The 15,531-nt window shown below is 39.5% G+C and overlaps 1 protein-coding gene and 1 long non-coding RNA gene across 7 annotated transcripts in view; both read left to right on the top strand.

The window, feature by feature from the left end:
* Positions 1-15,531, top strand: part of LOC309636632 — a 505,650-nt gene that overhangs the window by 9,375 nt on the left and 480,744 nt on the right. The gene's annotated exons all lie outside the window — the stretch shown is intronic.
* The window catches only part of LRRC8D (leucine rich repeat containing 8 VRAC subunit D), a 108,937-nt gene that overhangs the window by 37,875 nt on the left and 55,531 nt on the right, over positions 1-15,531 (top strand). The window contains exon 3 of one of the 6 annotated variants that reach the window (XR_014267948.1): positions 3,029-13,658. The exons of the other annotated variants lie outside the window; for them this stretch is intronic. The gene's annotated coding sequence lies outside the window, so the exon portion shown is untranslated. Of the gene's footprint in view, positions 1-3,028; positions 13,659-15,531 lie in introns of those variants that run through there. 6 annotated transcript variants of the gene reach the window in all.

Below are 15,531 nucleotides of genomic sequence, written 5' to 3'. Positions count from 1 at the left end.
GGATGCCCTGAGCTCCTTCGGTAGCTTTACCATCAGTGTCTGATTCCTGGGCAAATCAACAAACAGCTGGTGATCCTCTGTGTCCTTTGGATTTGGCACGAGGAACAGCACCGAAGACGTTAAAAAAGCCAAGATACATTGCTGCGTTAGCTTTCCTATGTGCTTTTACTATGGCACTTTCAGCTTCACAGTTGGTGGTCATGAAAGCACTAAATGGAGTTGGATATGGATAGAGAAAAAATTTTTTATACAACAGGTTATGAAAGTAAAAATCTGTGTTGGTAGCATTTAATTTTTCCTCTATTTAAGTCTCTGTTTTGGGGTCGGGCTCCTAATTGTGAATATTATATTTGAGAGAGAAGAAGAATATCAGGACCACAGGGCCAGAAGCATTGTTTTTAACAGGAACGCTTAACATAACTTTAGGGAATTGCTGTGGGTACTAAGGGGGCAACATAAAAAAATTTATTTACTACATGCTATTTGAAGACCCACTTGCTTGACAGAGTGATATCCCTTAGAAATGTGATGGAAACTCATTAGTACATCTTGACTAAGAGGATCTGGTTATACCATTAAAGAAGTACAGGTTATTAGAGCTGGAAGGCATCTTTGGGGCCACACAATTCAATGATTTTCTTTTATAAATATTGAAATGGAGAATCAGAGGCATGAAGTTTCTTGTTCCTTGAAACATAACTCTTTGTATTTAAAAAAGGCACATCAGGGAGATGTGGCCCCTACCACTGTAGCTATTTTCTTACATTCCACTGCAGTACCATGACTCCTGCCTCTGGGCCTGGAGTCATTTCCCTGTGGCTCAAAGATGGTCTCTCTACTGTGTTAGCCCTGATTGCTGAGTAATGCAGTGATGCGAAACTTCCTGTGTTCTCAGATTCTTTCTTTTGTTCATGTTCGATGATTTTATGAAATCTTTGGTTTATTGGATTGCTCTGGCCCAGGAATAATCTACATAGGCAAATATTGAGACAGTTTAGTTTTCCTGTGTTTGACAGTTTTGTGATCTCTTACTCTGTGCCAGGCACATTTATGTTTTTATTTTTATTTTATTTTTTTATGTTTTTAAGTAGTTTACGTGAGTTAACTCGAGAAGACAGGTATAATTACCTATATCCAGTTGTCAGATCAGAAAACTGAAGCTTCCAGGGCTTCGGCATTTGTTCCAGATTCTACAACTGGTAAGCTAGAACTAGATCCCAGGACGGTTTCTCGGACCATATGTTCATCATCTCTGCCTTGTCTACATTTTCTGCTCCCCTTACTGCCTGTGTAATGGGGAACAGGGCGTAGAATTGAAGATCTCATGGCAGATGATCCAAAGAGGATCATCTGGCCTCGCCTCTTGGCTACCAACAAATGAGGTATGATATCATACGTGAGGCATTCGAGGCCTTGTTTTTATTTATTTATTTATTTTGGTTTGGTATTTCAGAGTAAAAGTGGTCTTTTAGTTTTTCATTATTATAAAAGTAGTAAATCCTCATTGTAAGAAAGTATGAAAATATAAGAAATAATGGAGAAAATTAAAATATCCTTTATAGCTCTGATGATTAAAAGTGGGTTCAAATCTCGGCTGTATCACTTGCTAGCACTGTTTGACTTGGGGCAAATTTTGTAGCCGAAATGTCCATGCCTCAGTTCCCTGTGCATAAAACAAGAATAGTCATAGTGCCTACCTCGTGCAGTAGTTAGGATTAAGTGGGTTTTTATTTGTGAGGCATTAGAATAGTGCCTGACACATAATAAGAATGACATGAGTGTTGATTAAATAAATGATCATCCATGTCAACGGTCTTGCCATCTGTGACCCCTGGGGAAAGAAGTAGAGGCAGACCCAGAAGGTAGATTGTGCAGTGCCGTGAATAGATAATGGGCCAAGTTGTGTGGAGACAGAGGCAGGGGAGAGTGGCCCGAGACCCTCTGCTTCTATTTGCTTCCTTAGTAATCCTAATAAACTGGCACATTAATAAAGGTCTGTCTCTCACTTTCATGATACTAAAAATGATTCTCCTCTTTCTACTCCTTGCTTTTAGGGAGCCCACAGAAGCCAAGCCTGTTTATTTGAGATTTTTCTCTTCTAGGCTGTGCCAGACATGAATTTCCTTTCATGTGATATTTTCTGTGGTCTGTGTTAGTTTAGTTCTTCCTTTGTTTTCTTGTGCTTTGGTGTGAAGAAGATGCCCTGTTTATAGAGCCTTGGTGTCTTTCATGTATAATGCATTCTTAAGCTAACTCCAGTTGCTCTGACCCTTTGAGATTTTTAAATTGCTTTGTTCCAGTTTCTAAGCATTTTTGAAATATTAAAAATGCTCATGAGGGTGTGGGTCATGGGAAAACTTTTCCCAGAGTTGTTTGTTCTTAGCAAATTGTGAATTTGCATGGAGAGGTTTAATGCTGGGTTAAATTCTGCCAGGTGCATTGGTCACTTGAACTTGAATTCCCAGTTCTGTTGATATTTAAATCCATGTTTCTAAGGCATGAAGTGCAGAGTGGGAGCCTCTTAAACCTAAGTACCTATGTTGCCTATTGTCCCATCAAAGAAAGGTCTTAAGTAGTGCTTGGGTTTGCACTGAAGCACCGTGTCAATAGTCAGGATCAACAGATGTGTCTGTTCTCAGATTTTTGTCTTTGAACCAAGACTTTCCAAAAAGAACACAGGCTTGTTTTGAATATTGCCGCCTCTGGGTGTGAGTGATTATGCAAGTCAGTAGTATTTTTTTAAACTATTCATAATAGATGCAGAGGTATGAAATTGCAAGAAAAACAAAAATACTTTTTCAAACAGCTTGTACAAAGCAGCCTTTGAATGCAGGTGGTCCTCAACTTACAAGGATTTGCAGTTCTTCCTCCTTCGGGTGAAAGACACCATCCACCATTCCCACTTGGCCATTTTCCATAATATAGCCTTCTCATTTAACTCCAACCTGCAGTGAGCTGCCAAGTTGTCTCAATTCTATCTTAAACTTAAATTCTTACATTTTATCCGTTATGTCTTAAAACTCTCCAGTGTGCTGCGGCAGTGCAGAACTCCTGTGAGGCCACCGTCCTGTCTCTCCTGGCCTGCTGAAGCGGCCTCCAGCTGCCCTCTCTGACCTTGACCTCCAATGCTCTGTACACGCTGAAGTCGAGGGGTTTTTGCAAAACAAAGTTCAATGTCAGTGACCTGTGTAAAACCCTCCAGTGACTTCTCATTGCCCTCAGAACTCCTGCCTAAGGAGTTAAAAGCCAGACCCCAGAAGGAGTCTTCAAGACCTTGCAAGAGGAAGTCCCTGCCTCTATCTGGAATCTACAGCTATTGCCCTGCCTCACCTCCCAGCATACTCCAGACTCACACTCCCCTTACAGCCTCACAGAACTTCTTTCTGTTCCTCTCATCTGCTATGCTTTCATGACGACAAGCCTTCAGGGTGTGTCTGATGTCAAGAATGCTCTTTCCTCCTCTGCTGCTTCACTTTTGTCTCGCTAACTCCTATTTCTTCCCTTTTTTCTTAACTTAAATGTCATATTCTTCAGGGAGTCCTTTTTACCCCCTGAACTAAATGAAGTCCCCTTGCCATTTGTTTCTGTGGTACTTTCTACCTCTCCGGCATTTCACTTGTTACATTCGTGTGCCTCTTCTAATAGATTCTAAGCCCCCTGAAGGCATAGACATGTCTGTCTTGTTCCACACTGTATCCTAGTACCTAGCACACAGTAGGATCTTGAATGTTTTTTGAATGAATGAACATGTTCCAAATCACCCCCATATTATTACTTATAGTAGCGTTTGTCAAACAGCCCACACATGCATTTCAGCCAACTCCTTCCGTTGACTTAAATTAGCTTAGCTTAATTGTACTAAATATGTACAAACATGAAGTAAAATATATACTCCTTATGCTTATAGCTTTTATACCACTATTAAAACATTTAAAAAATCACCAATAAATGCAAACAATATTTTAAACCATTAAAATTTAAACATGATGAATGCATTTTTTGCTGAGACTAAATCACCTACGTCGATTATTTTAAATTACTATAAATTTGTTGCCTCGGGTCCTAATATATACTTAATGCATAAGAGTCTTTTGATTTTGATAATAGTAGTGCAAAAAATACCTGTTGGCAATAAATATGTTATTCAGAAGCACATTATGGACTTGAAGGCCTTGCTTGCTATCATCTCAGGACCATCAGATAGCAGCTGTGCCAGTGAGCAGTCCTTGAATTACAATTTTAATGATTTTAATGATTTCCAGTTTCCTTGCTAGTGCAGTCAGTGTCTTGTACATTCAAAGATAAGGCTAGCATTCCAGAGTTACTGAAATCAGCATCAAGCATACATCTAATTCAATGATTGCTAGAATCAGAAACAGGAATATAATGTTTGTGAATTTTAGTTCTTACAGATGTGGAAAATTTGTACAGTTTCAGCATACAGCCAAGTGTCAGACTGCTGAAGGAAGTCAATAGATAGTAGAAATGACTCATTTACACTGTTTTGAAAACAACTTGAACAAAACTCCTTTTCTTATCATTGCCTCCGCTTTGTAAATTTTTGAACCACTAAAACAAAACCTTTGTCATAATACCTTCATGCCATTGTGAAGACATTATTATGAATGCCTTAATGTCATTTGACCTTCATTTGGTATGACTTCATCAATTATGTGTCCAGTCTGCCTCTGTCCTTTCCTTATTAGCCCGTAGCAATTAATATAGTACAGTACTCCACTGCCTGTCATTCCATGGTGTCATGAAATCAAAGTCTTAACTTGATGATCAATAAGTGTCTTAAACTGACCTTTATCATTGTCATGTGTGTGCCTGCCCGCACTCTGTAAGCGTTGCTGATAAGGATCACTCGGTGCCACTGTAATCATAAATGCATACCTGGGCACCGTGTTGGTAAAGGGTTGGTTCAGATGATCCAGTGTGAAATTATATCAGTTTCTTTCAGATGAACACTGAAATGAAAACACCGGACTGAAAGATTATTTTGGAGAAGTCACAGATTCTTGAGTGTATCTGTGGGTCTCTAGAGATCCTGAGACCCCCATTTGAGAATATTTGCTTATAGCGTTCACAGCAGACCATGTACAAACCATAGCCAGATCATTGTGTTTATGGAGATGTTCTGGTTTATGTGGGTCATTCCCTTGCTTCTCTACCTCTCTCTAGCCTGCTAGCCTGTCCCTGCATCTTACCAAGCCCCTTTTTGGTGAGAGGATGGAGAAGCCTTATTTTCTGGTCTCTCTAAGGCCTTAGAGGCTCTCTGTTGGAGTCTCTTTCTGGCTATTTTTGGTCCCCTAGGTAACTCTGAAGCCCTATCCCTCAGGAGCATGGAGCACCTGTTGAGGAGAGAGTAGTAACATAGCAGAGGGGGTAGGGAAGGCAATGAGGATTTCAAATATATCAGATCCTTACACTTAACATTAAAAGGAAAAATTGGTGCAAATTTTGCTGATATAGACCCCAAAGTTGTAGCGGTTTTATTACATCATGGCTTTAGCCTAAGGACCTAGAAGTCACTTACTTTTTTTGCATGTATAATTTTAATAGCTTTACTGAGATAACATTCATATACATACATTTGGCCCAATGAACGCGTACTATTCAGTGGTGTTAAGTACCTTCACAGAGTTGAGCAAACCATCACCACAATCAATTTTAGAATATTTCATCACCCCAAAAGAAACCCTGTATCCATTACAAGTGATTCCCATTCTCCCCAATCCCCCTAGCCCCTGGCAACTACCAGTCTACTTTCTGTCTCTGTAGATTTGCCTGTTCTGGACATTTAAATAGTATTATATAATATGAGGTCCTTCATGACTGGCTTCTTTCCCTAAGCATAATGTTTTAAAGGTCAGCCATGTTGTAATGTGTCAATATTTCATTTCTTTTTTTTTGCCAAATATTCCATTGAATAGATACGCCAACAAATTTTAAGTGTATTGTTCGGTGGTGTTATATTGTTGTGAAACAGATTGTTTCACATTGTTGTGAAACAGATACCCAGAACTTTTTCATCTTACAAAACTGAAACTAGATATACTTCATTTTATTTATCCATTCTCGTTTGTTGATGGACATTTGCATTGTTTTCCACTTTGGGGCTGTTGTATGTAATGTTATGAATATTTGTGTACAAGTTTTTGTGTGGACATACGTTTTCATTTTTCTTGGTGTATACCTAGGAGCAGAATTGATGGGTCATATGGTAATTCTATAACATTTTGAGGAACTGCCCAACTGTTTTCCAAAGTGACTGCACTATTTTACATTTCCATCAGCAACATATAAAGATTCAACTTCTCCACATTCTGGCCAACACTTATTATTTTCTGTCTCTTTGATTATAGCCATCTTAGTCTGTGTGAAGTGGTATCTCATTGTGATCTTTATTTACATTTCTCCTATGATTAATGATGTAGAACATCTTTTCATGTGAAGACATTTAGTTAAACAAATTTTTTTTTCTTAAAGTTTTCCTAGACTCCTGGGGTTACAATTTAAGAAGGAAGTACACTTTTGGGGATTGGAAGATTGAGAGACGATAACTGCCCTCATTGTGGACTGACTATTGGCAGAATTTAAGTAGAAGCAGTTGAACACTCACATTTTCAGGGACCTACATATGGAGTCCTTGTCCATAATAAGCAAAGGAAGGAAGAAAAGGTGGAAAATGGGCCCAAGTGTAAGAGATTCCCTTTCAAAGTGCTAAGCTACCAACACAACCAAGCCAAAGAATGGCCTTCAAATGGTGGGAAAATACAGTAGTCATCTTTATATTCCCCAGTATCTTGTTTGGTGTTTGGCACAAATTATTTATTATTTGTTTCGGAGAAGATGTATCCTTGAGTGTAGCAGACAAACCAAGAGTTTAGAATCATAAGATATGAGAATTAGAAGCTTTACATTATATAAAATGGGGCTGTGAAGTAAAGCATCCGTAGATTAAATTCATAAATGCTACCAGACCTCCTCAGATTGCACAGATTCCTTCAAAAATATGTGCCTAATATCTCCCATGACTACCACCACACACACAGGAAAGGCATTTATGAATTCACTGATGCCAATGATGTTTATGTCAATATATCTCACTTTATTTCCCCCCTTACATAAGGCAAATCAGTTCTTGCAGTAATAAAGAGCTAATTGTTGAGTTTCCAGGATATGCCAGGCACTGTGCTAAAACCACATAATGTCATTGTGCTATTTAATTGACACAGCACGTGAATGAGGTCTGTCCTACTCTTATTCCCATATTATAGAGAAAGAAATTTAGGCTCAGCATCATTAAGGAACTTGCCCAGTATCACACCAGCCCTAAAGAGACAGGCCATGAGGATTCTAGGCTTCTAGCCAATGCTCTCAACCTCTGAACTCAGTACAGAAAAGTCTTCCTTATCCCACTGAGTCTTTGCAGCAGGAATTGGGAAGATGTAGAACGAGAATTTTATGTACATATTGATGCCATTTTATTTGGATGGAGATTTTGTCATTGCTCCCCTGGCCTGCTCACTGCAGGTGCAGTTGAGTGTGGCAGGAACCTCACAAGGGGTGTGGCCATGGCTGCACCTGAAGCAGGTATTGCAGTTTCATGCGCACTTAGGAAGTTTGGACTTGATCCTAGAACCAGCAGGGGATTTTAACCTGGGAGGGTAATGATTAGATGTTCTTTTTCTTTTCTAAAGAAATGTAACTGGTGGCATTGTGGATTATAGGCTGGAGTAGGTGGAGATGGGTGGCAGGGAGTTTGGATTAAAGCTTAGATTTGGCAGTGGGGAAGAGAGGACCAATGTGAAAGATTTCTAAGGTGAAACCATTAGGACTTGGTAACCTTGGGGATGCAAGAATTGAGAGACAGAGGACTTCAAGAATTCTAGCTTCAAGAATTCTAGCTGAGGATACATGGGCAAGGTGCCATATTGATGCAGAGTTGTAGGATTGGGTGAGAGATGAGGTGGGGAATATCAAAGCCAGTGGTAGACTTAGGTTCAAGGCCCCACCCTTGATGGTCTGAGAACCTTTGGGGTTCTCTTGATCTTGGGTACTTTAGTCAACTTAATTAGAAGATAAAAAGTTCAATTGTGTTTGCCTGCCTTTTAGTTTTTCTAGAAAATTGATGAACATTAACATTTCTCCTGGTATCAGGTAGTCGTTTAAGGCAAAAAAAGCATTTCGTTAACTGTTAGTGCTTTTACTAAAGCTTTCCTATGTTTTTGCAAAATTTTCTTTTAAGTTGGAGTATTTAGAAGGGAAACTGAAGAAACAGCATTTTTTTTTTCTGAGCTGGTGAGAGACATTTTAGACTCTGCTCCTCCCCAGAGGAATTCAATCTGATAATGAAGGTGTTTTCCCAGTTGTAGGTCCCAACATCCATCCCTTCCTTAGCTACAGGATTCCTCAAGATAAAGCTTTAGTTTAAGGGAAACAGACCCTGTAGGGAGCAGTGACAGGGTGGAACTAGGTACCCCTCCCAGTTCAGCCTTATGAATATTTGTTCAGTTAGATCAGTTTTGAGTGAACCAGTGGTAGTCACGGTGTGTTATTCTTGGAACAATTAAATTTAGACTTGTACCTTCAATTAAGCATAAAATTGAACTTTAATAATTCTACTTCAAAATCTGTTTCTGAGATATATAGTAATATTGCATTGTAGTGATAGATGATGAAGTTGCTTCCCGTGTTTAGTGCCTCAAGGTTGCAAAGTTATGTAAGCTGTTTACAGATAAAATGCTAGTGAAGAAAAGTTTTTTTTTTTTGCTCCTGCAAGAAGGTACAGACCCCAAGCATTTAGTATGATGAATATCTTCCGTCTTCTCTTGCAGCTGTTTTATGTTTACGGAGTCAAATTATCTTATGTATATCTAGGGTTAAATGTCACAGTTTCATGGGTGATACAATGTAACAAAGTTTCTATTTTGTACTTTGTTAAAGAAAGTGAGTAGATGATTACCTAAGGTTAAATTGGTATTTAGAGCCTCATTAATGATTAATTAAAAACACACAGAAACACACTTTTCTTCTAAGTGCCTGTACCTAACGGTCTTTGGGGGTTAAGATATTCAGGAGAGATCCTCTTAAACTACTCCTCTAAAAAATATGTTTACACTTAGACTTAAAATATATATGAATAGAATTCAAAGCTTAGAGTTCTTAGACTATTTGCATTTACATTAATTTACATAGGGCATAATTATCTCTAGGTCTCTGATAGCACTGGAGTTCCAGTTTTTCATTAACACTCATTTCTTTCTGCTGCTTACAGGAATACTAACAAGATACTTTAACTATCATCTTGAGAGTTAATGATTTATGTCAGTTGACTTCATTTTAAAACTTTCTGGTGATTTGCAGTTGGAACATGTTGATGAACCATAATATCTGGTTACCTGTGGTTTGGTATGGATGGTGGACAGATTTTATTTCGATAACTTCAGTGGCTCTTTTGTGAAGTAAAACTCTGCTGAAAACTATTATGAGGTGTTTGTTATACTTTTTTTTTTTTTTGCTTATTGCTTTCAGATGCTATCTCATATTTCTCCAGTTTTGCTTTTGGGCATCTGTAGCTTTTACCTTCTTTTGGCTTTGGGGCCGTTATACCTCTGTTTACCTAGTATAGCTCAGTTCCTTGAATGATCTCTTCCTTAGTACCTGGCAATCTCTTGTAGAATTTAAAATTTATATTTTATAAATTAGGATATGGCTTAGGTCTGTACTTAGTCACTTTCCTGAGAATATATTGTCTTCAATTTAAATGAAAGTTGTTTTGCGACAGGTACGCTAGTTGAAATGTAAGTTACCACTGACAGCAGCCAGTATGGTACTAACTATATGGTACTTTCATGGTAAGCACTGGTTGAATGGAGTTGCCCACAGTGCACGATGGACGGCTTATTATCTGGAAGCAGAACATAGAGAGCATTCTGTTAGTTGCTTTCAGAGATGTTGCATATCCCTTCCAGGCCAAATCACTCATTGCCAAGACATGAAGTCTGAAACTGCCCAGAGGCAGTTAGTCACCTTTCTCTATTCTTTATGGGGGTCCTTCTACTGTAGTGACCAGAACTTTGTTCAGTTGTTTGTTACAGAAGAGGCAAGACATGAATCAACCCAGTCGTGTTCTGTACCAAACACCCTAGCGGTCTGTTCTCCTTTTCCCAGCTTTGGTTTCTTCATTCCACATTTCCAAGAGAATTTCCATAAGGATGGCCATATTGTGAGAAATATATCCAATTGATGTTGAAGGACCTCTTTGCTGTCCTTTGGAGAAACTGAACAGTATCTGTATTTAATTTCCACAGGTTGGGAGAGGATTAGTGTAGGGTTGAAATTGGGATAGAATCTTGGGAATTTTAGGTGGGAATAGTTTGTGACCTGAGATGAATAAAGATGGTTTTTTAAGCCATATTAAAACCAGGCTTCTAGTGCAGAAGATTTACTTATTCTGTCCATACTGTGAACAGTTGTCTTGTTCTCACCAAAGGCAATTTTGTTGAAATGTTCTTAGAGACAGTGTGTACAGGCTTCTGTAATCGCACAGGGGAGAGATCATAGAGACCCAGGGAACATCAAGATACTAATTCAACCTGCTGTCCTCTTTGAAAAATATTTGACCCCTTCCCTCTAACTCAACAACCCCTCAAAGCTGTCAACACAAAGTTGAAAAATAAGAAATGAAAATCAGTTTCTATATCACAGCCTTCTGGGAAGATGATGCTGGAGAACAAAAATATTTCTGCAAGTGTAATTACATATATACCCTTTTTATTTTCTTCTTATATTTTTAATGACCTAACACCTGGAACATTTTTGATAAGCTTGCTTCTTACAGAACGACCCCTCATAAAAGGCAGCTGAAGGCAGTGAAGGACTAGGTGGTGATTGAAGCTCATGGCTTCTTTCCATGGCTTTTCCTTTGTGCGTCACCCCCATGTTCATATCCAGAATGGACTAACAGCATTGTTATGTTCCAAATATGCTGGTTATAGTAGAACGGGCGTGTCACAGGGTCCTCTGTAAGACTGAAACTCATGATTGAAGAGTTAAAATAGAAATACATCTTTGTCGTTGTGTAGGATTGAAAACTGTTGAATCAAATTTATGGTGTGGTTCTTACAATTCTAAATTTTATAGTCCTCTCTGTTAAGTTTGCTAATAAAGCCCAAATGTTTACCCTTATGTTCCTGAAACCAATTTATAAGGGCAGAGTATCAGCTGTATCATAGCAAACTTAGAGCGCCTTTCAATGCTGAATGACCCAATCAGTTATTAATCTTTTCTATGGGGAATGTTTTTCCTTCATCAGCTGTCTAAAATATCTGGGAAATTATATCTTGTGGGAGTTGCCATTCATCAGGAAGTGCTTGTTCATAGATGTAAGCCAGGCCACATGTAGCAGTAAATGTTATTTATCACTATGGAAACCAAAAATCACAAATGGGATGGCCTTAAATTAAGTATTAAACATTCTGCATCTTGTGGGGATAAGTCATATCCAGATTTGGTTCAGTTGACTCAAATATTTATGGGGCACTTAATGATCAAACAGTCTGGGGGCACTTTGTTTCATGACTAATTTTCCTCTGCTCAAAACCTAAAAGATCATTAAAGGGAAAAACTAGGAGGAAAAAGTCCAATTTGTATGGATTATCAAGCTTGTAATGTAGAACTCTGGACTGGGAGGCAGGAGGCTAGGGTTCTAGCTGTGGCTCTTTCAAAAACTAGCTGTACGGCTTTAGACAAATCTTTTAACTTATTTGGGTCTCAGTTTTCTCATCTGTAACAAGATGGAATTGGACCATCTGCCCCCTAAGTGATAAATCTGTTTTCCTTCATTGTTCCTTCAGAAGTACGAAACTCTTTTTTTGCTGTTGTTTATTGAGAAGAGGTGTTGTACTTGGATGTGCCTCAGGTCAGGAGTAATGAGGGTTATTGTTATACTGCAATGACTTTATCACCTGGAAAAACATCCTTGCTCAGGACTGGGGCCATATGTCTACATGTTACCATTCGTTTGCAGACCCGGCCTCCTCTCCATTCAGCATGTACTGACATGGGATGTCAGTATCGTCTAGTAGTGACGAAATATGCAGTAATCTGAATGTAGATGTTTAATATGACTTATAGCCAAAAGGTGGCATTTAGAGTATCTATGATGTTCATAGATAAACGTAAGGATAATGCCTTAAGAAATAGGCTGAAGATGTTCAGAGGTTGGTAGAAGAGGAGGCGGGCTGCATTGGTTAATGAGGGTGTTTATTCATATATCCATTTAATTCTTGGTTCTACTAAGACTTTGCCATGACTGTCATTTCAGTAGTTTCCATGATAGGGTTATCTCATAAGTGGAATTTGAATCATTTGGTCCTAATGACTCAGGAGAGTCTGTGAGAAGGAAAAGGTGTCTCTGTTTCCAACTCCGTTGCTGATCTGGGTGTGTGTAACAAGGCAACTTCTCTTGGGTATTTTCCCATTATTAAGTGGGGGAAATATCTATCCCATCTTTATCCCGTCAGATCATTATGAAGTTAAACAAAATACCTAAATGAAGCTATAAACCAATGTTACTTTATACGTTAAGTAACCAGGTAGAATCTTTTGGATTTGGTTCAAAATTCAAACGTCCTTTTGACAGTTAGATATTGCTATTTAATTTGTTTAATGTGGGAGGAGTTTACTAGACTATAAGTTTTAAAATATGCTTGTGATTAAAAGTGAGAGGCTTCAAAACATTTGACTACCTGGCTTTTACAAAAATACCATGATATAATAAGGGTCCATTATGTGTTTTCATATTCTTATTATTTCATGTCATAAAGAGTTTTTGATCATTTGCTGAACACCACACACTGTTTTGGGAGCTGGAGAAAAGTAGTGAGTATAACAAAAGTCCTGATCCTCCCAGAGACCATAGAGTAAATGGGGCTAATAAGTAGACATTCTATGGAAATCTGTTAGCTCTCCTGTAATAAGTGCTAATAAGAGAAATCAGGCATGATAAGAAAACAGAGCAGTGGGAGGAGGTGGTGTTGGTGGTCACGGAGGGCCTTTCTGATGAGGTGACACTTGAGCAGAGACCTGGAGGGTGGGATATCAGGAACATTCTGCTTAGAGGAAACACAGACGTAGATGCCGCATAGCAGCTGTGTGGTTGGAGAAGTGCACCCTGGCTGAGCCGAGCGAACTATGGGGCAGAGAGAGGACACAGTTCAGAGGAGGTGCAGGCAGGTGGGCAGGTGGCCTGGGGCCTTCTGGGCCACCGGACACACTCTTGACATTTAGGTTTTTGTTGTTATGGTTGGTTGGTTGGTTGGTTGGTTAGAATAGTAATAAGATTTTTATTTTTCAGGAAGACGACAAATTCTCATTTCTAGGAAGATACTATCATATATCACAAAACATTCCAACCACATAAATCTGCAGTGAAAGCCATTACTAAAGAGTATTTCTGAAATCGTTTTATCCTGGAAGAAAAATGGGAGGGCTCCGATTTTCTGATTGATAATATTTTTTATATTGAGATATAGTTGACATATAACATTATATTAGTTTCAGCTATGAAACATAATGATTCAATATTTGTGTATATTCAAAATGATCACCTCAAGTCTAGTTAACATCACCACACATAGTTAAAGTCTTCTTTCTTTTTTTTTTTTTTTTTTTTATAAATTTATTTATTTATTTTTGGCTGTGTTGGGTCTTCATTTCTGTGCGAGGGCTTTCTCTAGTCGCGGAGAGCGGGGGCCACTCTTCATCGCGGTGCGCGGGCCTTTCATTGTCGCGGCATCTCTTGTTGCGGAGCAAGGGCTCCAGACGCACAGGCTCAGTAGCTGTGGCTCACGGGCCCAGTCGCTCTGCAGCATGTGGGATCTTCCCAGACCAGGGCTCGAACCCGTGTCTCCTGCATTGGCAGGCAGATTCTCAACCACTGCACCACCAGGGAAGCCCCTAAAGTCTTCTTTCTTATGATGAGAACTTTTAAGATATTTTCTCAGCAAGTTTCAAACATGCAATAGTGTATTATTAACTATAGTTATAGTTTTATATATATATCATATGTCACGATAAATGATATTAAATTGTTTTTCATTTTTTGGGGGGGGTTCGGTGTTTTTTTTTCACAGTCGCTGGAGGTTTAATAATGCACGATAAACACCATCTCAGATCACTGGCCCAACTCCTTGGCGCATCTCTGGGCTCCGTCCCCAGTGCATGGAATCCAGTCTTCCACTTAGAAACTGGGTCTTCCGTTACATCCCCAGTGCATCTCTCCTGCTTCTGTCCAATCCCAGACTACCGCAGTCAACTTCCTTTCCCCTGTCTCCTCACATCCTCTCCTTCATATTCATTTGTGATGTTTTTACTATTGTGGTAAAAAGCACGTAACGTGAATTTGCCATCTTAACCAAGGGGCACAGGGCAGTATATGAACTATACGTACAGCAGTGCGGCAGAGCTGTAGGACTTTATCTTTTAAGTGCACACAGCACTGTGTGCCATATAAACGTGGCGTCAGACAACGTTTTCACGTCCGTCTCCTCTGAGGTGCTCTTTATTTTTGTATCTTTACATCTAACACTATACCTGACACATAGGAAGTGATTATTAAATGTTAAATGGCATTTTTATTTCTTTCACAAGCACTTATAAAGCACTTGCTCTGTGCCAAGCAGTGTTCTGATTGCTTTGCAAATGTTAATTCATTTGATTTTCACAAGAACCCTTTGTACGCTTTGTTTCATTTTGTGAGGAAACTGAGGCACCAAGATGTTGAGGAACTTGTGCATGGTCACAGCTAATAGTGGATGAATCCATTTATAAAGGAAGAAAAGATAAAGAAAGATAGGCTCTAGAAGATTCCTTGCGTTGCCTCTGGGCTCCAGGAACACCAGACAGGATGGGTTTCCACCGGCTGGGAGTGTGGTGGGGCATGTTGGTTCCTGAGGTCCTTTTGAAAAGCTTCTTTGTCCCCTGCCTTCCAAGCCAGGCAGATACCTGTCTTCCCCAGGCCTCCTTCTACCCTGAGCTCTTTCCTGCTGGAGCCATTTGAGGCCTCCTTTGCCCTCTAATCTGCTCAAGTGACTCTTGGACATTTCTGGGAACTGCTGGGGTTAAGTGATAGCTTTCTCTCTGTGGTTTGGGATTACACCTACTAGAGGGGAATTTACCAGCTAGCTCTTCATTCCCTTCTCCCACCTAGTGTTTGAAAGGCTAGCAGTGTTTTTCATACGGTGGTCCACAGACCACCAGGATTAAAACAACCATGGAGGCTCATTTGACATGCCAGTTTCTGGGCTCCACCTTAAACCTACTAAGTCAACCTTTGAGGATGGGGCCCCCCCATCTGATTTTCAGCTTCTTAAGAACTTTTAGGTTGGAGTATGTGCACTTGCACCTTGTGAGGGGAAAGAGATGAAATGAGAGAGTTACATGGCGCATGTTTCTCTCCACAGAGAGCACAGGGAGAGTCTATACTCCTGCTACAATTCTCTTTTCCACTGGTTAAGGAAG

The sequence above is a fragment of the Balaenoptera physalus genome, assembly GCF_965194825.1.
Source record: "Balaenoptera physalus genome assembly, chromosome: 1".
Taxonomy (NCBI): Eukaryota; Metazoa; Chordata; class Mammalia; order Artiodactyla; family Balaenopteridae; genus Balaenoptera; species Balaenoptera physalus.
This window is presented reverse-complemented; position numbering and strand designations above follow the sequence as displayed.